We start from the raw sequence: 24,652 nt of genomic DNA, 5'->3' as shown, positions 1-24,652 counted from the left end.
CAACACTGCAAACACAGATCAGTCCCTATGGAGGACATGCACCCGGTCATTATGGAGCTTAAGGATCAGAGCACGGGTTTTGTTCCCTTGTCATGGCTGTTTAAGGCTGAAATCCCGTGTTTTCCCATGTGAGGTGCTCCTCACCTAAAACACCATCTAGTCCTATATCATGTCAACATACCACATGTAATGGTCACCTCAGAGATGAGTGGATTTTCTGCATGGTTTGTCCCCAATGCAGCCTCCTGTAACCGCTCGTATCCCTGCTGAGTGAATGTTTCACAGACCTCATCATAGGGAGTTGACGGAGGACAAAATAGAGCTTGTGCTACAACACCAACTACTTTGAAAGCAAGGGCAAACCAGAGGTGAAGCGCAGCTGTAAGCAATATGGGTAAATAGTATAAACAAAGCACTAAGTGCAAGTGCAAGGATTGAGCTTCTTGCTTTAACATGCATGTTACTACCTAGAAAAGAACACTGGAGACGGTGAAGGGTCCATCCAGTGTGTAATCACCTGAGGAAACATGCAAAACCCTCAGCAGAGTATGCAGGGTCCCTGTATTATAATTTATTTTTTTGTTGTGTGTTCATGAACCACACAAAAATGACACGCTGCCTGTAATGATCATCTGCTACACCAAAACTCAGTATGCCAAAGTTTGCCAAACTATTTGTGAAATTTTAGCACAACTTACAGATTTATGCTCAAATTCAACACTCCACACGATGCTTTCCACACTGCCTCGCTCAGGACAATGCTGAGCGAGGCAGTGTGAGGTCAGACACACACAGAAAAGGTTAGTTTTACCATCTTTTTCCTTGTTCTTATTCCCTTTTTGTTTTCTACCGCCGTGCTTCTTTGATTTTTAATAAAAAACCCTTCAACTTATTTATCCTGACATGCATTATGTTGGGAATACGCACTCATATTTTACAAAATTTGGATACCTGTGAGTATGTGTTTCAAATGTTAGTCAAATGCTTTCATTTAATACTTGTACTAGTTGGTTGGACTTTTGTCTGGTATGATTTTGCAACTTAAACTAAAAAATGTGTACACTTTGGCAAGTGAACTACTAATTAACAATGCCCCAATAAACCATAAATAATCTAATAATACTTACCTACAGAAAACAGAAATGTAGTTATTACAGCTATATTACATTGTATAACATGGATCATTTGGGTAAAGGGCCCATTTTTTGTTATCTTTACACACCCATACATGGCTGATAAAAATCCTGCACGCAGTATTTGAATCAAGCATGTATGCACAGTGTCTCACACAGCACAATCTTGTGTACACAAATGTAACTTTCTCCCTCTCTCGAAAAGATTTAGTTTCTTTAAGAAAGCTGGAGCAATTTGATGATATTTAATTGTTATATATGAGATATACATGGGAATCTATGCAAAGCAGAACTTTAGCTCTTCTGCACCACAATAAGATCATCTTTACATGTCATTTTGTGCTGATTTCTATATAAAGCAATTAACTGCTATTATATAACTACTCAAATAGCAGCATTTAGAGTTGTATGTAAAATAAAGTGCAGTGGTGGTCACAACTATACATGCAAAATTTCATTATACATAATATTTAAGTAATTTTTGAGATGCAGTAGTTAGAACTGTTACCTCACAAGAGGAAGGTTTGGACTCCGCCTGCTGGCTGTGTCCTTGCTGTATGGAGTTTGCATGTGTGGATTCAGCTTTCCTGCCACAGTCCAAAGAAATGCATTTCAGGTTAACTGGTGATTCTGAATTGGTCAAAGCAGTGAATGTATGTGTGAATGATTGTCTGTCTCTTGTGACTTGTCCAGGGAGTAGCCCACCTGTTGCCTCATGACAGCTGGGATAGGCACCATCTAAATAAAATAAAAAACAGAGGATACCCTTAGTGATTGTTTAACAATAACTTAACCAAATTGCAGAAGCCATGTGGGAAAAAGTACACCCTTACTGCTTCCATGGTAATTAACAGAGCAAGTAGCAGCCAGGCTAATCAAATGCTAATCAGCAAGTGTGAGCGCCTCAATCAAAAGTTCTGTCAGTTTGCGGGTTTGGAGCATTCAGGTTTGTTGTAATAATGCCAAGATGGAAGTCCATCATTCTACAGTGAGAAGGTATATTCGCAAATTTACCCCAAGGTCAGACTGTGCAACACAAAAGCTAAATCACAAAGACTGAAAAGTATGCTTATTTCTTAAGGTTACCAACAGAAAGCCCCTTCTTTCTAAAATGAACATTGTTTGCACAGTTTGCAATTTGAGAAGTTATATCCGAACAAACCAGAAGACCTCTGGAATAATGTCCTTCGGACGGTGAGAAGTGGAGGTGTTTGGCGGTAATACACAGTGTCACATTTAGTGCAACCTAAACACACCACAAGCACCACATTTCAGATGTCAAGCACAGTGAGGAATGCTAATTTGGGCTTGTTTTGCAGCCACAAGACCTAGACACCTTGCATTTATTCAGTTGACCATAAACTCCTCTGTATACCAAATGTGAACCCATCTGTGTGATAGCTAGAGCTTGGCACAAACTGCAATAGGACAGTGATCCCAAGCAAAGCAGCAAGACTACAACAGAATGACTGAAAAATGTAAAGAATTAAGGTGTTGCAGTGGGCCAGTCAAAATTCAGATCACAACCCGATTGAAATGCTTTCTCGGGACCTTAAAAGTGCTCTGCATAAATGCCTGCAAACCTCAAAAAAGTGAAGCAGCATTATACCACGAGGTATAACAGATTGATACAGTCGATCAGAAAAAGCAATTAAACAATTCAAAGTTATTGCTGCTAAAAGTGGTTCTACAAGCTACTGAATCATGGGAGGCGCTTCACTTGTTTTTCACAAGAATGCATAGTCATGTCGAAACTTTGCGTTTCACATGACTCATCCATGACCAACATAAAATCACCAGTGACTCCAACATGCATGACTTTGGAATATGGGAGTAAACCTCAGCACCTGGTGGAAACCTACTCAGGCACAGAGAAAACATGCAAACTCTGCAAACTTAAAGAGGTTTTGAACCAGGAACCCACATGCTGTGAGTAGACAGTGCTAACCAATGCACCATTGTGCCACCCATACACATTTATGTCTTTGGTGATGACGTTCAATGATACCAACAAGTGACATTACTCTTGGTAAATAAAGGTGAACTTTATTGTGTTTATAACATATGTAGTTGTTTTGTAACTACATTACTGCAGTCCGGTTACACTGGCTTCTCATCTCTGAGAATAAGAAAAAAGGGGGTTTATTGCCTGAATGACCAGTGGCCTCAAATGGGATGTAATGACAAACATTCAAGCTTATTTCTCAATTGTGAAACATATACTCAGAGTCCAGGCCTAATAGCCTAAAAGACTGGACTTGGCCACAGCCACTAATTTGTAGTATAGTGGCCATTAGTGAGAGACAGCAGCCAGCTGCGGTGAACTGCTGCTTATCTGGAGGTAATGAGAAGTAACATGGGTGTAATGCGGTTCCATGTGCACATATTTGTCTCCACATCCAGAATGTCTCTTGACTCTCCCCCTCTCTCCATTCTCCCTCTGTCAAATAAATCCTCTGTGGCTGTTTTTGAAAAATCCATCCACCTTTTTTTTCTGCCAAGCATTCTTTCTCCCTCTCTCTTTCTCCTATTCCTCATTAAAATGCTGGAAAAAAAAAGAAAGCATGTTCGGTGTGAGCTAAGAGGCCCCCTCGCTCAGTTGTGGGAAGCGAACGCTTTATGTAGGGAGGTCTCACCCAGGGAGAGAAGACACCCACATTCAACGCACACATAGATCAGAGACCAACGGTGTTTTTTGTTTTTGTTTTTTCGGGTGATGCTCAAGGTGGCAGATGAACAGAGGAGCAGCGGGACTCCTGATGGGACGCTTGTGATGGAGGGGAGAAGGAGAGAGGAATAGCCCAAGGAGACACGGTGCTTGTCTGGCCTGTTTCCCGGCCTCCCGTGTTGGAGCATGAAAAGGAGCAGGTCGTTTACACCCCAGTGAAAAAGCCACCATAGCCACAGCAACACCTGGATGTTATTTAGGCTAATGGACTTGGGGCTTACTCAATAGTAATCAAGTGGAAGGGGGTGGCGGCACAGGCTTCTGGCTGCGTTTCATGAGTCACCTTTCTCCAGGAAAAACTTTTCGCAGCTATTTTCTCTCCTACCTGCGCTCCCTCCCCGTGTGTCCTTATCGCTCCTCACCCTCTCACCTCATGTGTTTATTTTATTTTGCACAGAGCTGTGTTATGACAAGGCCTTCACTCCCCGGATGTATGCAGTCAGTGCTTGTGTCATGCCCTTATGAGGTATGAGGGCCCTCACAGCTCTACCAGCCCCACCCGGCCTGCCGTTCCCAGGCAGAGAGAGCGGAGAGGAGGGGCTGGAGGAGGTTGGAGGGGGTGACTCCTGCTCATACCCTGTCCCGTTCTGCCTGGTGTTGATGGAAACTTAACACACAACCACACAAATGCTAGATTCAACTGACAAAAGCCATTTTTATAGCTTTTGTTGTCCTCACGGACAGTTGAAAATGCTTATGTGGGACTTCCTGGGTCAGTCTGTTTACCTGTCTGGCTGCCCGTCTTACCTCATTCATCCAGGCTTCAGAAGGTTTGAGGATTGCTTACCATCCATCACAGAATCCCACAAGCCTTTAGCTGAAGTCATGTAAAGCTCAATACAACCATGAAATAGTTTATCACACAGAGACTCATTTATCCTCTGCTGGCTCTTTACATTCAAACCACCAGAGGGTCATTTTTTTGTGCACTCCTCTGCTATGGAGTGTTTTCTATTAGTGAGTTTTATTCACAGTGAAAACTTTGTGTCTCTTTTTATCCTTTCTTTGTTCGCTATGAAATCCGCTTCATTTGTCATACCATGTAAGAATCTCAGGACACAAAGAGCAGATGCAAAGGGGATTTCCTTGCACACAGCATAGTCTGATGAATTTAAATGGAAGTTTTGAGGTGAAATAATCCCCCGGGACTGTGCTGAAAACATCTTTAGTTTTTCAGGTTTTCTTTCAGTTTTTCAGAGAGTTAACCGTTTGATCTCGAAAACAAAGATGCCACCCAAGACATGCCGCCTGGCATTGACTCTGCAAAGAGGAAATAACACGGGGCTGCACATGAAAAATAAACCCAGTACGATAAAACTTGTCAAATGTGTTTCCATCTGTCTCATCTTTTCTCCCTTTTTCTAACAGTTCAAACGTGAAAAAGCCCTAAGCAAAATGTTACATTTCAACATTTTTCCATTCTTTAATTTTCACCACAAAGCCTGACATGTTTTAAGAGGTGCAATCTAATATTGCCTGAACTCCAGGACCTACCACAAAGATCTCTGGGTAAATGGGAGGGAAGGAAGTGCACAGACAGGAGGACGGGTGTGGATGGAAAAGTGCGCAGTAACTTGGCTGCAGCACACCCTTAAGTAACAACACATGGCAGTGGAGGAATTCCACATTCATGGACACTCTACATGAGCGCGGATGCGACGGGCTGACCAGGCTGCTTGCAGCAAGTGGCTGCCGGGTGCCGAATGGGAAGCCGATAAGGCTCTGCCGTACCTAATTCCTTTCCATGTTCTCATCCTTGGTAGGCATCACAATGGGCATGATTCATGGGGGTAATTCCGCCTGCTACTGACTTGGCTCCTGTCTGCATTTGGGAAGAATGTGACCTCACAATATATCTCTTTCAGGCCCATCCCTGTCTGAATTCGACCAGCCTCTCCTTGAAGCCCTCTTCTGTTAGAGACTGCAGAGTGAGGACAAGGGAATGCAGCAGAAAGGCGAGGAAGAGAGGCTAAACTAAGGGGGAAAAAAATTTGCAAACATACTCCTCCTTCCCCACCTTCTCTCTTCCGACATCACTCTCCTTCCCAATGTAATACCTAAATGATGTGCAGCAAGGAGGGTAATTTAAAAGTATGAAAATGAAAGTCAGCCACTGTGACAACTACAGAGACAAGCCCTGATTGCACAGGGGAAGTTGTAGGTGTGATGCCTGTTTCATGTTTCCATATATAAACCCGCAGAAACGACCACACGTTTAGCCCGGGTAATGATCAGAAGTAGAGCGTGTGATGCAACAGTGTTTTGTAACATGAGCCCTCTAGTGCTTAAGCAAACTGCAATCATCGCGGGTAATTATTTAGCTGTATTAGGTCATTTGAAGCTCAGTTAATTCCTGGTTACATTCCATCTGTCACAGACACAAAGGCTCTTGTCTTTATCTGCAGTCAGTGCTGAAATATAAATTACACTGCAGAGTGGCTCGGGCAAAAGTAAGCTTACAATGGAAGGAACATAAAAGTGTAGAATCACAGTCGTTGCCAACAGCAAGTTAAAAAACAAACATGTGGTGTGCAAATGCCTTAAAAAAAATCATAAGGATTTAAGAGTATCCTTTAATGTTCCAGCCGAGCGGGTTGTGCATTTCCAACTGGATTAATTGAGCATCCAGCAAACGAGGCACAAGTTTGTCTCCTGACTGACTCAGACAAAAAAAACACTGAAAAAAGCGTGAGCAAGAACATCTTTTAATGAGCAAATTTATCCTCTAAAGTACAATATATGGAATGTGGGAGGCATAATTTTAGTCACCAATTTCTCTGTCTGGTTGTAGCCTGCAGAAATATCAGTTATTCTACCTTTTCTTTAAAAAAAAAAGTTGAATAATGCCTCAGCGGTCCTATAAATCTCCCTTTTCTTCATACAACTTACCTCTACCCTGTTTAACTCCGCTTCAGGGGAAAATGACTTTACAGACCTGCACTGACATCAAACGGCTATACGGTACAATCTGGCACAAGTAACGGCACGCACACACTGTCGCACGTGTAAAAAGGGCGTTGACACCTACATACACGTTCATAAGCAGAGGTGGTTTTGTCATGTCACCCTCCTTAACATCTTGCTACAGGCTGCCTCATAGGAGGAGAAAATATGGTGTGATGTCACTTCTGGCATGGCCCCGGTGTCTGAAAGCTTTTTATGCGCCGCCCCAGTGAATGAGAGGCAGACATTACTCAGAATAAGAGTGGAGACTATCTGTTCTCCACAGTTAAAGCTGCTATTTGTTAGCGTGGACCTCTGCCAGAGTCGGGCCACTGTCTGTTGACTGCTGATCAACACAATGCAGATCAGATCACCGAGACTCCATAAAACATCTTTAGCATTTAACTCTGCCATACATTCAAACGTCTTCCTTGTCGCTCTCATTGGCAGGGCCGTGCTCGCTCCACCAGCACCACTGGCACTCTCAAAGCAGCCTGGCGGCACCCCCTTAAAGCCACCAAGGGGGTTAGTCATAATAGAGTTTCATCTGGCCATCAATCTTCATTCTCTCTCCCTGTGAGCAGCACAGGACCACGTCTTGTGTTGCAGTTAAAAGCCTTGGAACCGCTGTTCCAGCCCTGCGATAAATTGATTGCTCTATACGGCCTGTGGCGAATGCTAGGAGATCCTGATCCATACTTGCAGTTTGTCACTGTGCATTAGGAACAGGCGAGGGGATTCCCAAAGCCTGACTCATAAGGCAAGCACCTTTCAAATAGAATTTAGCAAAAGACAGTCAAGTGGAAATGTAAATTGCACACTCATTTAAAACATTTGGGATTTTTGCATTTATGTTTGAGAGGAAAAACAAAAGCCAGAGGCATTTCAAGCAAACAACGTGACAGCAGTTAAAAGAAATAGACTGCTGAAGGACCAGTGAAATAATAGATTTTGGGCAATTCATCAAACGCACGCACTCCCTGCTTTTCATCACTGTGAGCAGCAAAGGGAAACTCACCCAATTCTACTCCTTTTTCATGTTACTTCCAACTTTTTCCCCCTCAATTATGTTTTTTTTTTTTTAAATATTCACAAAAATGCACTAAAGTTATTACCCATTACAACTGTCGCAATTATGATTCTTATGCACATAGGACCCTTTTTTTTGTGCTGACATGCACTTTTTCCTTGCTCAAACATTTCACTTTAAATCAGCATTACCTTATCATGCAAAATAGTGCAGCGGCCTTCAACTTTAGACCAGATATCCTTGTTGCATCTCATAGATCCTCAGCATCCCATCCCAATTGCCAGCACTACTGAAGGGCGTGCTTACTTCCACTCATGAGAAAGTGAAGAGAAGCACAGAGTTGACATTCGGCTAAATCCATTCACTGTTTCTATTTCTGTGCAACGTCTAGACATAAAAACATTTTGCTAGGAACCAAAAGCCACAGCTGGGTTATGCAAAGCTGGACTAGACTCAGATCCTTCAAAAACACTGCACTACATGTTAAATTAAAGCAAGTGTCTGTTATTGATTTTCCTGTCAAGCACCTTGCTGGGTGTATATTTTAACTCCCCAGATAAAATGTAGTTGATGAAGTCATGTGTTTACCTCCTATAATGTCTTTGTACTAGGGAAAAAGATTGTCTGCCGTCATAAAATGTTTATATTAGTGTCTTTTATTGGATGTTCCTTGTATACATAATTGTTCGCAGCATCATAAAAAACATGGCCAACAAAGTGCAAATTACAGGGTTTGTGGGGGTACTGACCACCTATTTTCCACACTCCAAGTCACAGCATCTGTAAACAAAGTAAATGTGTTGAGCCATCAACACACACCCAAAAGGGTGACCGCACATGATGTCATTCCAAGGCTAATGAACATTTGGAGCTGAGGGCCAAGCTGTGCATTCAATTAAAAATGAGGTTCTTGTTATTATTTGAATATAAAGCTGTTGTGTTTTTGGCACAATTAACAGAGTGCACGAACACAAAGAATCAAAATTAAGCGAAACAGAGCACAAAATTCCATTTCATGGAAAAAAAACATGTTTAATACTTGCCTATCTTTACTAATCTCGTTTGCACCTGCTCAAACCAGCTATTACCATGAAAGGAAAGCTTTCTAGTACGAAAAGCTAATGTCTCAGTCACAATGAAATAATTTGGGTTATTTTTAAAGAAGCCTGTGTGATTCATCAATGTGATGATGCATCACTTCCCTTTGGGGACTTCCTCAGCTTCCTACATCTGCTGAGTGAATCTCAAATGTCAGCATTGTCAACTCTGTGCTTCCCCATGTTTGTGTTCATGTGTAGCACAGTGGGTGCCTGATATATTTCAGGAGAGAAGGACTGTCATTGGACACGTCAGCACCTCAGTATGCTGCAAAAGGAGCGCTTGCGTGATTGACAAACGGCATCTGAAATAATCCTCCCCCGGAGCTTTTGCTGGAATTCAGGGGAGTGTGTCACAGAATGCTGGAAATCAATCGAATAACAGGACTCATACTTTATGGAGAGACTTGCAAGGTGTACCGAGGTGAGAAAAACAGCAGGACTTTAAACAGCTAGCTGTATCGGTTGCGTCAAGTGCAACATTATGAATGCTTTTGCAAGTATAAGTCGTCGAGTGTGGAATATAAAGGATGCTTTCTCCCATGGAAAAGCCATAGCTATCATGATGTCACTCACTGGATTGTGAAGTCCTGATCTGAATATGTTTTTGCTCATAAATGTCGTAACAGTTTATGAAATACTCATACGTGTTTATATGCTTACGTGTTCACAGAAAAAGTATTTCACAATTAGGGCTATGATTCAGCAGCTCCAACATTAAGACACTTAACATCAGATCTTTGAACTTAATTAAGCAGGCAGATGTTCAATAGATATTATTTACCATGGCCCCTGTTATAATGTAGGCCTGACCCGGGAATTTTATGGTGCTGTACAACCTGGGCATTAAAGGCTACTGCTATATTTTTAAACTGTATGTACATACATGTGTGCGAGAGAATGCTGTTTTACTGTAAATGTGTTTTACAGACATTTATGAGAAATGTGAAGTTGCCTGCACTGAACAAAAGAGATGGACATATATTTTGGACATGGCATGGACTTCTAAGTATTTATTGACTGAAGTCCGAGGTAAGACCACGTGCTTAGTTTGTGGAGAGCAGATTGCTGTTTAGAAGGATTACAGTATGAATCGCCATTAGGCATAAAAGATGCAGGGAAATGCAAGAACTTGACTGATGCAGAGCTGGAACGGATATCTGAACCTTTGCAATAAAAGCTTTAAAGCTTGTAAAGCTTTTTTTTTTTTTTTTAAATGAAGCTTCACACATCCATGGATCAATCAAGAATAGCTTTATGAATTCCCAAAGAATGCCACCCTGATATATTTCCTTAAAAAAAAAGAAAAAGAAAATGGGCCACTCTCCTAACGAATCATAACAAGACTGATCAATGACACTGCAAATAATCTGACAATAAATTTGAACTTTTTCCTCCTTGGCTCTGGATTACCGCGTTGATGTTCGCGTCTCAGGCCAGTAGCTAATTTTTGAACGTGAGATAGCAAAAGAATTTGAGATTATTGAGGAGCTGGCAGCAATGAAAGGGACTAAGATGGGAAATGACTTGTTCGTGGATGTAAGTGCATACTTTGAGGCAGAAATAGGACTAAACTGGCAGGTGTTACAACTGATGGCTGTCTAAATCTGGCAGGGAAAAATATCTGACTTCTGAAGTGGTTGCAGTACAAAATGACTGAAATGATCCCAGAACTGAAACTGGTATTTTTGTATTGTATTATGCACCAGGTGGTCCTGTGTAAGCTAAATAGCTGCTAAATAGGGATGATGGCAGAGGTTGCTTCCTGTTAAAAGGGAATTGTTAGGGTTTCTAATATTGTAGGGTTTACCTTACAATATAAAGTACCTCGAGGCACAACTGTTGTTATGAATTGGTGCCATATAAACAAAAAGAAACTGAATCTAATTTAATTAAAGCATAATCTACTCTTTGTAGTAGCTTTTTCATGTGGCCCACCACAGCAATCCCAGCTTGTCAATTCTGTGTGCTTTGGATTAATTGCTCGCCCTTGTCTGGAAAGACAATTAGTACAGAAATGCCTAACAAATAATTTTATTATGATGGCATAAAAATAAAGGCCAAAGGATAACAAAAAACATTTAACCACTTAACTAAAAGGTTGGGGACTAGCCAATATGAAACTGCCATTGCTAACAGAAGCTTTCTGTTAAAAATATATTCCAAAATCCTAAAATAAAGAAACGTTTAAAAGGTCTGTCATTGTTTCTGTTCAAAGTCACAACTGAAAAATAAGCAAACAAATCATTTGCAGGTAAACTGCTGTATTTGACATTAAACAGATACTCTATTATGACGAATGTCTTTGCTCCAACAGAGAAAATTCTTTTTCCTCTAAAAAGGAAACATACTGATGCAAACAACCTGTTTCAACACACCAGTAATGACTGAGAGTTTAGTCTTGATTAAAATAAGTCTAAATTGGTCCAGTCTCTGATACCACAAATGGGAACAAAATACACAAAGCGTAAGCAGGAAGAAAAAGCCTCCATTAGCCTTCGCTGCAGCCACTGATGATTGATATGATAGCAAGCCCATTCAAACTGCAAATTTTACACATGATTGAGGCTCTATTGGATGTAATGAAATGGCCTTCCTGAATATTGCACTTGAGTGACTGTGTTACCACCAGTACAATAGCTGCTATTATAGTTTTGGGTCTTCAACCCATTTTTCATTGTACCAGGTCCAGTGTGTTATTAGCGCAGAACTCAGAGTGAACCCGCGCGGCTTTGGTTTCTTGCTGTTACGGATGTGACCGTTCTCTCCACTGGGAGCAATTCATAGTGTTAATTGACCACCGCAATCACTCAGCAGATTTATGGAAAGTCTGAAGGGTCACAGGAGACTTCCAGGGGAGACTATCCAGGGAGCAGGGCTAGCCTCTGAGCTGCAGCTGGGGGAATTTCTAGGCTTTCTAAGTACATTCATAAACTCCCTGCCTTTCTTCAGTGACCCCGGAGGAAATTTACATTATATAGAAGAACTGTATTTAAACAGGCCATAAAAGAAATGAAATAATCTTGTGGGTGTCCTTGTGTGGGAATGTTGCATTATAGCAACACTTTAATAATGGCGCAGCAGCAGTTATGATGAAGAAATCTGAAAAACAAACACAAAATCTGTTATCTTCAAATACAGACATGACCCAGTTTGTTTCTATTTTTCATCTGCTCATCCAGATGTGCATAATTCACTGGGGGGGAGGAGCTGTAACACTGACAGACTGGGTGTGGGCATTGGGGCCCATCTGGCCGACTATAATCAGCTTTAAAACAAAAAAACAAAAAACGGTGCTACAGACAAATGAAGGATACAAGGCGCATGTAGAAAACCAAGGTTTCAAGCTACAGTAGCCAACATCCTCTTGAATCTGGATTCAAGATCCAATGTGCAATGTTGACACGGGGCAGTGAAAGGATGGGCCCTGGTTTTGAGTACTGAAACAATAGAAATGGTTTTGTTCATTGTTTATTCTCCAGTGCAGTGTGTCAGTATGTCAGCGTATTAGTTTGAACAAATGCATCTGGACACTCTTAATACTGTTTAATCCCCTCTGTCAGCCGGCCAGGGTTGTCCTCGTGCAAACACACCATCTCCAGTGTGTCTCTTGTCTTCAAACAGAGAAAGTAAGCATCCAATAACATATTCCTCGTGTTCCACAGCTGAACTTCACACTCGTGGAATAGCTGTTTTTGTTCATATTAAGGTAAGAGTGAACCTTCCGTTTCATTTTAATGCACTCGTCTTTCGTTTCTTGACTCAGGGCTTGTGTAGAGTGTTCAGAAGGAGCGCTTCTCCTTCTAAAAGGCTACTAATGCTGGCTTAATTTTGAATTTACTGGGTTGTTTTTGTGGACTGAATGGTTAGGAAATTGCTCCTACAGTTTAACATGGAGCAGTTAAGATTAATTGCCTTAGGCGTGCCAATAATTTTACAGTTATTATGTGATAAGCTCTATCACTTCTTCTGATGAAATGTGTTACAGCTTTTTTTGGTGAGAGTTGCCCAGCCAAGATGATTTACAAGAGCTAGAAGTCTGTGTTTTGCTGTGTGGAGTCTAAACGCCATGCTCGCTTGCAGAAAAAGGCAGTACTAATGGGTTTGTGTTACATTACTAAATCAACTCGAGCTGTGAAGCGGCTCCCAGCAAACCTTTATGATCCATTAACCACCAGGGACGGTTTTGCCAGGGCCTCGGTGCCAGCTGGCAGAAACTGATGGGCCCATATCATAAGCAACCCCTGCCAGCGATAGCTTTACTGAGGTTTGCAGAACTCCCCCCACCGTTCTCTCGAGCTGATTACATACATGTTGTTTTCTCATTAGCCAAGGCTCCACGTGGTCCTGTCTCATGGAAATGTTTGATGGAACGAAGGTAAATGCGCTGTGTACAATGTGTTAGACTTGATGTCTGCAGACAGCTCGGGAAGGGAGACAAGTCTGTGGAGTGGTTTGAGTTTGGGTGGAGACAGCAGCATTTACTGTAGAACTGCAGACAAATATGCATGGACCCCACCCTAGGCTAGTGATCAACTCCTCTGTCATCAGTGTCTTTATCATGCAGACAGAGATTGATATCCAAGGATCAGATTCCCTGGGATTCCTCCTGCAAAAGAAAGTCCCATTTTTCAAACATTTGGAAACATGAAAGGTTTCTGTAGCACCGCTCGACTGTTTTATTGTGTTACCCGTGAAAGCTGGCAGCGCTCTGCAATATCTACACACAAATGAACGCCTCGTTTTCCAAGTTGCTTTTTGACATTTATCAGTGCACGGCTTCTTTCTGAATATCCTTAATGAAATCTTTATGACTTTTTTTTTTTTTAAGTTATGAGGCTGTTACAGTTAAATGCTGAAATCTTTTGAATTTGCAAAGCCTTTTCTCCCGAGTACACTTGTATCTTAGGGGTTTGTGGATGACTAATCGTCTAATGTTTCATGGCTCATGTTTTTAATGGGTGAGTAAAGGCAAGAACAAAAGAGAGCAGAACTATGCAAAAAAATAAAATAAATAAACTCGACTAAAGGATGACAAAAGCGTGGGATTTTCTTTACATTGTAAAAGGTAATCATATGGATTGCATGTAATCCCACTGCATGTAATATCGCTATTTTTTTCAAAATCGTACTCTTTGCTCAGAAGTGAATGTGATCTACCTACACGCCCATGGTTTCCAAACTGCATTTGTTTTATGACTCTTCAGTCAGATGGATGCAGGGGAATTCCAGGAAACAGAACTTTTATCAGAGTTTTAAAACATTAGCAAGCCAGAGCGAAGGCTGTTAAACTAACATGCATTCATTGAGTAGACACTGTTATCTAGGTCACAGGTAAATGAGATAGGCAAATCAGAGATCCCCTCCTCCTTTAGAATGAGGCACTTTCACTGGGTTGGCTACCGAGCAAGGAGAGGTGGAGCAGAGGGTCATGGTGGGCATGAGCAATAGAGACTAACAACAATACTTCAAAGCCTCTTTGTATTTTGGTTTGTATTTGATCCATTGTCTCTGATGCTCTTTAGGGACCACCGCTAACAAGGCATCGTCTTACTCGGGTTGACAGAGTTTTGTATAGCTAAGATTCCCTGAGAGATTAGGTTCAGGTGAACCTCGGGGTTAGAACAGAGTGGGCAGAAAAGGGAGTTCATCATTGTTGTAGGCTGTGTCTGCCAGAATAGAGGACAGTTTGATACCAATGTTTAAATGGCAGCTTCAGAGTTTTATACGCATTAGAAGTTGTAATTGATGAACACTTTTGAACACTTTTGTTCAAGTACGAAAAATGTGCAACGCGGAAACCCCCCCCCCCAATAGATAAGCAAAATGACTGTTTCTTTATCTCGTAGGGATTGTAAATCCCTTTTAGAGGATTATCACAACGGCCCATTTTATTCCTCACCAGATTTTCCCTCTTCCATAATTGCCATTTGCGTCTATCTCTCTTTCTCCCTCTCTCTCTCAGTGGCAAAATTGATGGGTGGAATATCTTGAGAAATATGCGAATAAAAGCCAAAGAAGGAAACATCTCAGAGGCACACCACAATGAATGAGAATTTGAAGGATGCTAATTAAACAATGTCATGATTTATTGTTAGTAACAAAACATTTACTGTTTCAATCCCAAAGGCTTGGCTTCCTGGAAAATGTAGCATTTGGTCACAGCTTTGTTAACTTATTCGCTTCAGTTTGGGTTGCACTGAGGGTTTCGGGAAAAAAAAACCCTCCTGACAGCCAGTATAATATGACCTAGATTATAGCCTCTGTGCCTGCTTTTGCCATTTTTACATCAATAAAGTTTTATTACGCTGTATTTGGATTTATACAAACATTCAAGGTAAGTGATTAATTAGCAACCCCCGAACACCAAACGAGTTTAATCATGCAGCGAGTTTTAGCCATTACAAGCTGTCAGAGTTTTCTTATCTTGACAACAACTCTAAACTGTTTACTGCTTGTAAAACTGTTGTGTAGCCTCACACGTTTTAATTGAAAAGGCTTCCTAGAAAGCCTCCCTACATCGACATGTGCAGCTCCCCGGGTTCAGAGCGCAGGCTTTTGGCTGGCTCGTGAATGGACAGGACAGAGATGTTATCTGGCCTTAGGGAGGATGTTTGCGGAGTGGGAGTGGAAGGGCTGTGGGGCTTCAGTGTGCTAATGCAACTAAGAGCCAGGAAGGCAGAGTGTTGACTCTGCAGATTTCAGCCAGCTACTGATGGCTACGGGGCTAAATACTGACCCCATGGACTAATAAAGAAAATCACCTCGGGCACGAGCCGCAGGGGTCAGAGGTAATGGCGTGGCTGCGAAAAACAGAGGCCGCAGCTTTCGATGACGACTCTGCCTAATTGAAATGACAGTTGAAGACCAGTGGGGGTAACAGTGTTTATTTACGTCTTTGTTACGCGGTGAGCAAGCACAAAGATATGCCGGGCCTGGCCATCGATGACATCGCTCCTGTATGCTGTCTGGCTCCGGGATCTCTGCGCTAGTACAATAAGGACTTCCTGTCTGCCATCAGATTCCCCGGCATTCGACCCAGGCCCCGGAATGAGGCGAGGCGGAGCCGTGGATGTGGTTTTGTGAAAGAATATAAGTCCTAATCAGACTGACACCATGGGCCTGTTCCATTCTTTTGACCTACCAGCTGACCCTCAATCTGATCTGCTGTCTATTTCAGAGCCACAGCGGTCTGCTATTTGCTAAAGTTGTATGGATTTTAGCTTCCTGTGCTCCAACAGCCTTAGGGAGACGTTGAGCCTGGCTGTCAAGACCCTGTTTCACACTGCTGATGTCAGCATTTCTCTTAAAGCTCTACCGCAAGTCTGGTGACAAACTAGTTGCTGTATAGCTAGAAATGTGTTCTGCTTGTCATAGAAAAAAAGGTTGGAGGCAATAAGCGCATGTTCCCAGCAGCAATATTGCTGAAACAACAAACAGTGGAATATAAGAGGCCAGAGGCTTAATCCTTTATTCCATTCAGTAACAACAAGGGGACCTAGAGAGAAAAAGACAGAAAAGGAGCCGCAGAACAACATACACTCGAAAATGTAAAGAATATAGCACGTAAAAAAAAACCCTGATATTGCTATCTGAAGAAACAGAGGAAGGCAGCATTCATGGTCTCCTGTTTCACTGGGGTCAAGGTGAAAGAGCAACCTTCAGCAACCCGAGTACTAAAACAGCCTGCTGCTGTCTAGCATGACTAGACATTCAGCATTAATGGCCTCCTGAGAGGACCTTCAGCACAGGAGGAAAAGAACACAAATACTCCCCTCTCACACCCGAGGAGCTTATACGAGTGGCAGCGTAGAGCACTGACACCAAATTGATCCAAGTTTCCAGAGCATGCCAGGTGACTGAACAATGGACACGGTAGATGTAGTGGAAATGACAAACGTATGCATCTTGATGATATCTGAGACAAGTGATAGTTTTTTTCCCCCTCTAAACAGTTTTTTATAGCAGATAAACCACCACACATGTAATTTTCCAACATGTCATTTCCTGTGCAAGGATGACATAAATAACATTTTTGATAATAGGACGCTGCGAGTTCTGAAGAAAAAAAGCTGCCTTGTGTCATGTAAATTCTGATCGCCGCAACAAGTTGAGTGCGCTTGTGGTCATTTGAAAAGCAGGAAGCAGGAAATGAGCAACTATTGTGCTGCCTCCTCTTTAATTCAGCCGAAGGTTCAGGTTTCTGTCGTCACTTCAGTCCATGAAGACTAAAACGATCACAGCCCTGCTTCCTCAAATGTTGGCAAATGTGCGTGAACACGGGGTGCCTGCCATAGGTGATTTATACGTACACAGTACATTTGATCTCATTGTGTTTCCAGGGTTTTGCTAAAGTCATTAATTCTAATATTGTGCTCTCAAAGGCGGCCTTTGTGGCGCTTTTGTAGCTTTTTTGTTAGACTGACATAGAAAAAAAAGTGTTCAAGTGCCCTTCCCTTTGCTTCCTTAACATCTTGGACAAAGATTTTGTGCAGTCTTTTGTTTGTTTTCCAGTGTTCAGTGGGCTTCTCCTCAGCCTGAGATATATCCAGCTAAATATGCACCCACATGCACACACGCAATAAAAAAACAAGTTAAAAACATGACGAACGGACTACAAGTCCTGAAGGGAAATGTGCCAGAGAAGGGAAAATAACATATCAGATGTAACAGCACATGCTTTATTGATTCTTTGTAGCATAGGACATGCTGTACTAATCAGACAGGTTGGCACAGTAAAGTGGATAAACAAGCTCAAAAGTCTTCCATGACAGGCTGCATTTATTTTTAGATTTGCTCCGAGCAAAACATACATATAGAAAAATCCGCCTATAGTTCAATTTTGACCTTAAACTCAAATTACTGTTCTCTTGTACTGATGTGAACCACACCCTCCCAGACACCTATGCAAGATGAAACGGAGCAGAAACTTGCAAGTAATGGAGCTTTTTTCATTAACTGGAACTATCTATGGACATACGGCAAAAAAATGAAAACATGTAGACAATAACAATTATAATAATACACAATAAGAATTACACTGAAAACTGGCTGCTGTTTATATTTCAGCCCTTGTTAAGACAAACCAAAGACAGATATACTTCTACAGTATACAGTACGACTACACGCAGTATAATAGTGTGGTGTATACACACTTGTAACGCACTTTACGGCCTTTCACATAACTTGTCTGTTAGAGCTCACTGAATCTTTCTTTACTCTTTGTTAGTCTTTAAAAGTTGCAGGATTTCTCTCTGGTCCCATTTGTTTTATTCACGGCTATTTCCAAAAAGTAAACACATTCCCGTCTCATTCATCCATGACATGAATTTAATTAGAAGTTTCGCCTGTAGCTCTCTCAGAGGGGTCAGTGCCTTTCGAAAAAAAAGAAAGAAAAAGATCTGATTTATGTGTCCTTAAAAGGAGGAAATTTATCTGTGTGGAAAAAAACTTGATCAGCATTCAAATATCTTTCTTAATCTGCTCCGATAGCTTAAGTCAGCAGACAAATTCAGACTTGCCTTCAAGCCTTTTTGTTCAGAACTTTCTCCCATGAACTATATAAACTATCAATTTGTCAACTCAGTCAAAACCAATAACAAATCCTTGGCTAACTAGAATTTATATTATTTTCGATGACTCATAGCATTAAGAAGGATAACTTTTCTCACTCGACCACATGCTGACAATTTGTCCCCCCCTCCGAAAAAAAAAAAAATCAGGCTAACAAAACGCGAACAGACAAAGCCAATCTTTCATAGAAAACGCACACGGTGTCTGAAAGGGTTATTTAAAATTATTCTGAAGCTTTGGACCTCTGTCATATCTATAATGCCATTGACCTGTTGGCAAGCTTCACCTCCTAGTGCTAACACTTCAATGAAAACCTCATGAGGCCACGGTAAATTTGTTGCAAAGAAAAGACGTCCACGAACAGCGCTGATCGGGCTGAGGCCCGTGACTATTGTTGCCATCTGCTCACCATTTCCTCCTGCAAAGAAGATAATTGAATCTGAAATCACTTCTCTCTCTTGGTTTAAGAGCGAGGGTCGTGTCTGTGACTAAAGTCTCCACCACAATAGTTCGGGCTCTTGTTTGTATTCTTTATGAAGCTATTTCACCCCGTGGTCGTCTCTTGCAACATCTGCCCCTCGCCTTCCAGATAAATATGGACCATCTAATCACCTGCCACACTTAATTAAAACCCCCATCAGTGGCTTTACGAGAGCCATCGAAGGGCACGGTGCCCGAAGGGGGTCGTGCAGATAAGACTTCAGCGTGTGCTTTGCAAGGTCTTTGCACAATAGAGGATGCTAAAAATCTTTAAGCTGGTTTGGTGAAAATAGGTCAACGCTGGCAGCTGTGGGTAACATGTCCCTCGCCTGGCCTGTGGTCCAGCACGCCCCTCGTCGTCTTTAACACCCTTTGTGCCACCATCTCGGCACTAATCTGTCTTTTCACTGAGTGTTAAAATTAATTTGCAGTGATTTCTATGAGGGCAGAGACGTCGTTAGGAAACCTCAAAGGGAGAACAAATGGACAAGTTGCCAATAGTGGGCCTTTGTCCTCAGCCTGCCCCTTTCTAAATACCCATGACAGCAGCTTTGAAATGCCTGCCTGATGAGGCTCAGATGCTCTGGCTGGGGACATCACAGTGACCGTACTTGTCCGGCTGTGAAAAACATCTCATGACAGAGACAAAGTCAGCACAGCATACAATGAAAAGGACCAGATTCCAGAACTGCCAGTCAGAGTCCAGACTGCACTGCCCCGGTGATGTATCTCAATCTGAACTTACAGATAAAGCTTAATTTTATTTCTTGCTTTATTTCCTCCGCGCTATCTCGACAGCGTAGCTCCCGCCGGACCACATCAGTGAAAAGAGATAACTGTATTGCTTCAGAGAGCTTGGCTTCAACACAAAATGGTGTTCCCATGGGAAAATCAGAGACACAACTGTTTAGCTGAGCTTTCCAGTACTGCTCATAATGCCATTAATTGTGTGCAGGGAGAGTTGGAGAAAGAGGTTGGCCGCAGAGAGCTCCAGAGGAAGCCACATTGTGTAAAGCAGGTTTGTGTGAGACCGCTGCAATCTGCTGAGTTACAACCCCGATTCTCCTGCTCACGTCTTCTATCTTTTATCCCTTTTTTTTCCTTTCTTATCTTTCCCTATTTAATCTTTCTCTGTTTATATCTCTCATCCACCCCTACTCCTGACACATAAACGCTCTCTCACTGTTTTAGATTAATGACACAAACATTTTTGCAGTTTACAGCCGTGTGAGCCAGTTTTTCTCCTTCAGCCTTACCTTCGCCCTATAAAAATGGATAAACCTATAAATGCACAGGGGAGACACGGCAGGATTAAAGTGAGAAATCGAGAGCAAATGAGTAAAAGTGTGAGGAGGGCAGTTGTGGGTGGGTATGGTGGGAGAGTTCCTCTCATCAAATTAAACTTCAATCACCGTCAAAGACACACTCAGATTCCAGACAGCCAATCAGCCAATCTAAGACAAATGATTTTGTTAAGCTTTCCTGCCACACTGGGCGTGGGAACGGCGCAGATTCTCATAAAAAAAAGGAGCCTGTAAATTATTTCCCTCCTGCTTCAAAGACCTGAACAACTGAAAAGAAAAAGATATGTGTTTACATGTGGTGTTTCTCTGTTGTTGTCTTGGGTCTGTCAGTCTCAGCTGAGTGGATGGGAGTGCAAACAATATCGGGGATCTACAACCGTCTGCTCACGTGCAACTGACTGAGACACGGGACACAAAAGGATGTCATCTTTCATTCTCGTGGATAAATAAAGCTCTTCAAGCATCATTTAAACCAGGGGGTATGCATTACGCTTTATTTGAGGCAGCATTTTGATCAAAGCTGCTCGGAGGAAGTTTTTTCTCTTCCCCCCTCCACCCACCCCCACATGCCACCCTCCCAGCCTCACACATCCCGCAATCCACTCCCCCCACCCCGCCAAACCCCGTCTGCCTTGCTGTTGCTAATCACTGGTGGTCTCCTGACTGCCAACGGTAATTGATTAGAGAGAGGAGCGCTGGTTGGCGAGGAGGGGGGAATGGAGGGGAAAGTTCAGCCCAGAAGTTCTCAAGGTCACTGCCCTTTTCTTCCCCCGTCTGAACTTCTTTTCTCATGCTATTAGGTATCAGCCACAGGGGAAACTGCAAATATTTGGCTCACTCTGTATGACTTCCAAGAGGTTTGGTGGTGGCGAGCACAAACAGGATGGTTTACGTAAGCAAAATGGATGCATCTGCTGAAGAGAAACACGATGGCGAAAAGGCTCAGAGTTTGCAATGTGTTGATTTAGGAACTCAACATCCTTGAATGAATAGGATTATTTTTGTAGACCTCCCCCAACATCGATGGTTCCCGAATGCCGCCACATTGTTTGGCCTCTGTGTGGCCACTCAGCATCCTTCACAATATAAAGACAGCTCAGTGGATGTTATTCTGATGAAATAACTCACTCCGTTCATCCTGATTTTACAGGAAGATGTGACATTCTTTGCCCCTGGAAAGTGACTCACACTGCCGTTTTGTTTAGTAAATGCAATTATGGACCGGTTGAACCGTTCTCCTTTTCTTTGAAAAAGAGTCACGAAAAATACTCTTTCACTTTCCTTTTTTTGTGCGTGTGAGTGCTCTGTATGACCAAACAGGGTCATGTTCACAGTATGGACACAGGGCCTACGTGTATGGAAACATGACTGTCACAGGAAATGTTCAACATGTTTCACAGAAACGCAGCCGAGCAAGAGGTGAGGGCGTTTTAGAGAGGCGCCCTCCCAGTGCTGCGGGCTAGTGTTGATGTTGGCTTCACGGTTGTCTCGGGGATGCCCAGAGTTTACCACTCTCTGGTTGCGAGGCCAGTAAAAAAACACTCAGAGCATGCTCAGATGCTCACAGACCTATGTCTGGACATGTAGGCTAACTCACAGAGAGCGATGAGGACTAAGTGATGTAACTTTATGAATGTAAGGAAAACGTCAAACAAACCCAAGAGGCAAAGTTAAAGACAAATAATTAGAGTAGCTCGGAATTTATATCATCACTCAGGGAGTGCAGACTGTTGGGTTTCCATATTTGTCTCAGTCATCTCTCCCACTTTTTTGCCCCAGGCTGTAGCAGCTGTAAAGCATTCATCTTTGTCTGCTCTGTCACTTACACTGTCTCTCAGCATTCATCATAAGGAACTCATTTTTCATAAATCTGCCAGTAAGGTCGCAGATTTTCAGCTAATTTCAAACACAACCCATATAAAGGAGACGGAACATTAATCCTACATATATCTTTTCGTTCCCCTACTGCTTAGGTATATTCAAACAACATGTAAAAAGGATTATGACAAAACTTGATATTCTTGCAAATACCAGATCAAGATATCATAAAAGCCAGCCGCACTAGGCTGCGAATGAAAAGCACTTGTGTGGTTTAACTTTATCCAGACTTGTGAATGCCAGTGGAGGTCCTTTTTAAGAAGTGGTGGGCTCTGTTTTCTGTCCTGTCAGCGTTGTGCATCTGCTCTCCACTGCCCCCCTTTGTTGGGCTTGAAGTATTGATAGTGATTATGTCAGAGACCCTATTTTCTAGTTCCCCTCATAAAAGCACTGCATATTTCTGATGATGCACACCAACTTGTGCCATTTTATATTGATTTTAGATTATTTTCTCATAAATCTTTAACCCCCAAAACAGTGGAAAGTATGTCATTTTGTCTAATGTCTATAGAGCCAGTAGCTCTCAGCTTGGTTCTGTGCTGTATAGCTTTGCTGTCATATTCATGTCTGAGGAAAACTAACCATATACGTTCTCATCTGCAGCTAAAAGCAAAAGTCAGGGTGCTTATTTTAGATTACCTTTCTTCCAGTAGAAACTACCATGCAGGTCTTTGAGTGATGCAATATAAAAGCACCAGAAAGCAACAAAGAGTCTTCAACTTGGCGCTAAGCCTATCAATAGTCAACTGGCTTCACACTGAAATCATTTCAAACTTCTGTTATTTATGTTAAAAAAATAATAATTTCTGGAATATTACCAAAAGCAAAAATCCAGTTTTATTGGAGCTTTACTGGGTTGAACCTGTTATTTGAATATGGTCGACACAATTAATTTTATCACAGATAAAAAAAAAAGAATATTAAACTGGGATTTCATTAATTGTAGGTGAATAAACACCTTGAAACTTGAAAGGTGAGACGCAAACAGAAACAGCGTCAAAGAAACAAACAGCAGTGGCTTCCTTTCGCTCCAGGAAAGGTGAGAGGTGGGTACTCAGGGAGGAGTAATTATTCCCATCACTCTACCGTCACTGTATGGGCGTGAGAAAAAAAGCACGCATATCATCTTTTCATACAAGCCTTCGATGTGGGTGGTGTGGTAAAATGGTTTTAAGCTGATGCTGGATGATTTATCAAGTAGCAGAGAACAGGACTGGGCCTGTGGAATGAAGGAAATGTCATCTGATGCCATACGGGTTGTATGAGCCAAGCATCCGCAAGCCCATATTCTCACCTGTGTCCAAACACGCTGACTGATGACCTCCAGAGAAACTGAACACTGCCTCATATTAATATAACAATCTGCACTAGACACACACACACACACATATACATATATATATATATATACATGCATATATGTACACATACATTTACAACATATTTAAAGACATACTAAACCATTAAAAAAAAGTTATCATCTCATCACCTTGGGTCATGGCCAATGTGGATATTACTTTGATATGTTTCACTAACACCCCTATATACTGCTCTAAACATGACAAAACTGCCCCAAGATCCGATCTGATGTATCAGGTATCAAGATCACGGTGCCAGGCACCACTGGAGGTTACGAGGCTGTGACGAGCACCGCTGTAATACCGAGGTCCTCTGAAACAAGAGTGTATCTGAACTGCTTATCATATCAAAGCATGCTGATTAAGGCAAGCATTCATTTCAAGTGTTCACCTAAGCTGAGGAGCATGAATTGGTGGCTAAGCAACATATGTTGTAGCCGGGTGTTTGTGCTGAGTGCAGGCACTATGGCTTTTATCACACAGCAGCATTTTATGCCAAAGGACGGGACGGTTTCTTGTCTTATTTCAGTCCACAGAAGCTGAGCTGGTTATTGTGAAATAAGTGTGCTTAGTAGTATAATCAGCAGCCAGTCACAGGCATGGCAAAAGCAAATGCAGTAAAACAACGAGCTCGGAGGTGCCCGTGGAGAAAGAGCCCTCAATGTTTTTCGGGCAGGCTGTTCTGTTGCTCGTGTTTGCGTGGTGAAAAGGATCCTCTGAGGAAGCAGGAGAAAAAGATTAATGGGGCCCCTCTGCATGCACACTCGGATCAACGGGGATCAGGTGAGAAGGAGACTATCCAGATTACAGTGGAGGATCTGGGAATAGTTAACACTAACTTCAGCCTGTTTGATGAGGACTCTCTGACCCCGAGGAACAGCATGTCTCGCTCAGCAAGCTCTGTGTATGCCTGCTCAAGAGCTCTGAAAAAGAAAAGGCTGAAGCCTCTGTCTTCACTCTCTGTACAGCCCCAGGCTGAAGCAGCAGTCACTTCTAGCAATGGAGAAGATGATGAGCAAGAGGATGAAGTGTTGTCTGGAAGCAAGTTGGATCGTGAAAACTTTTTGACACCACCTGTCATCAATCTGATTCCACCTACGCCCTCTGACTTTGCAGAGATTGATAAAT

Source organism: Rhamphochromis longiceps, linkage group LG13 (assembly GCF_057381845.1).
Source record: "Rhamphochromis longiceps isolate RC_006_pf linkage group LG13, R_longiceps_female_GT1.1, whole genome shotgun sequence".
In the NCBI taxonomy this organism is placed as follows: domain Eukaryota; kingdom Metazoa; phylum Chordata; class Actinopteri; order Cichliformes; family Cichlidae; genus Rhamphochromis; species Rhamphochromis longiceps.
The sequence above is the reverse complement of the archived record's forward strand: the minus strand, read 5'-3'. Positions refer to the sequence as shown.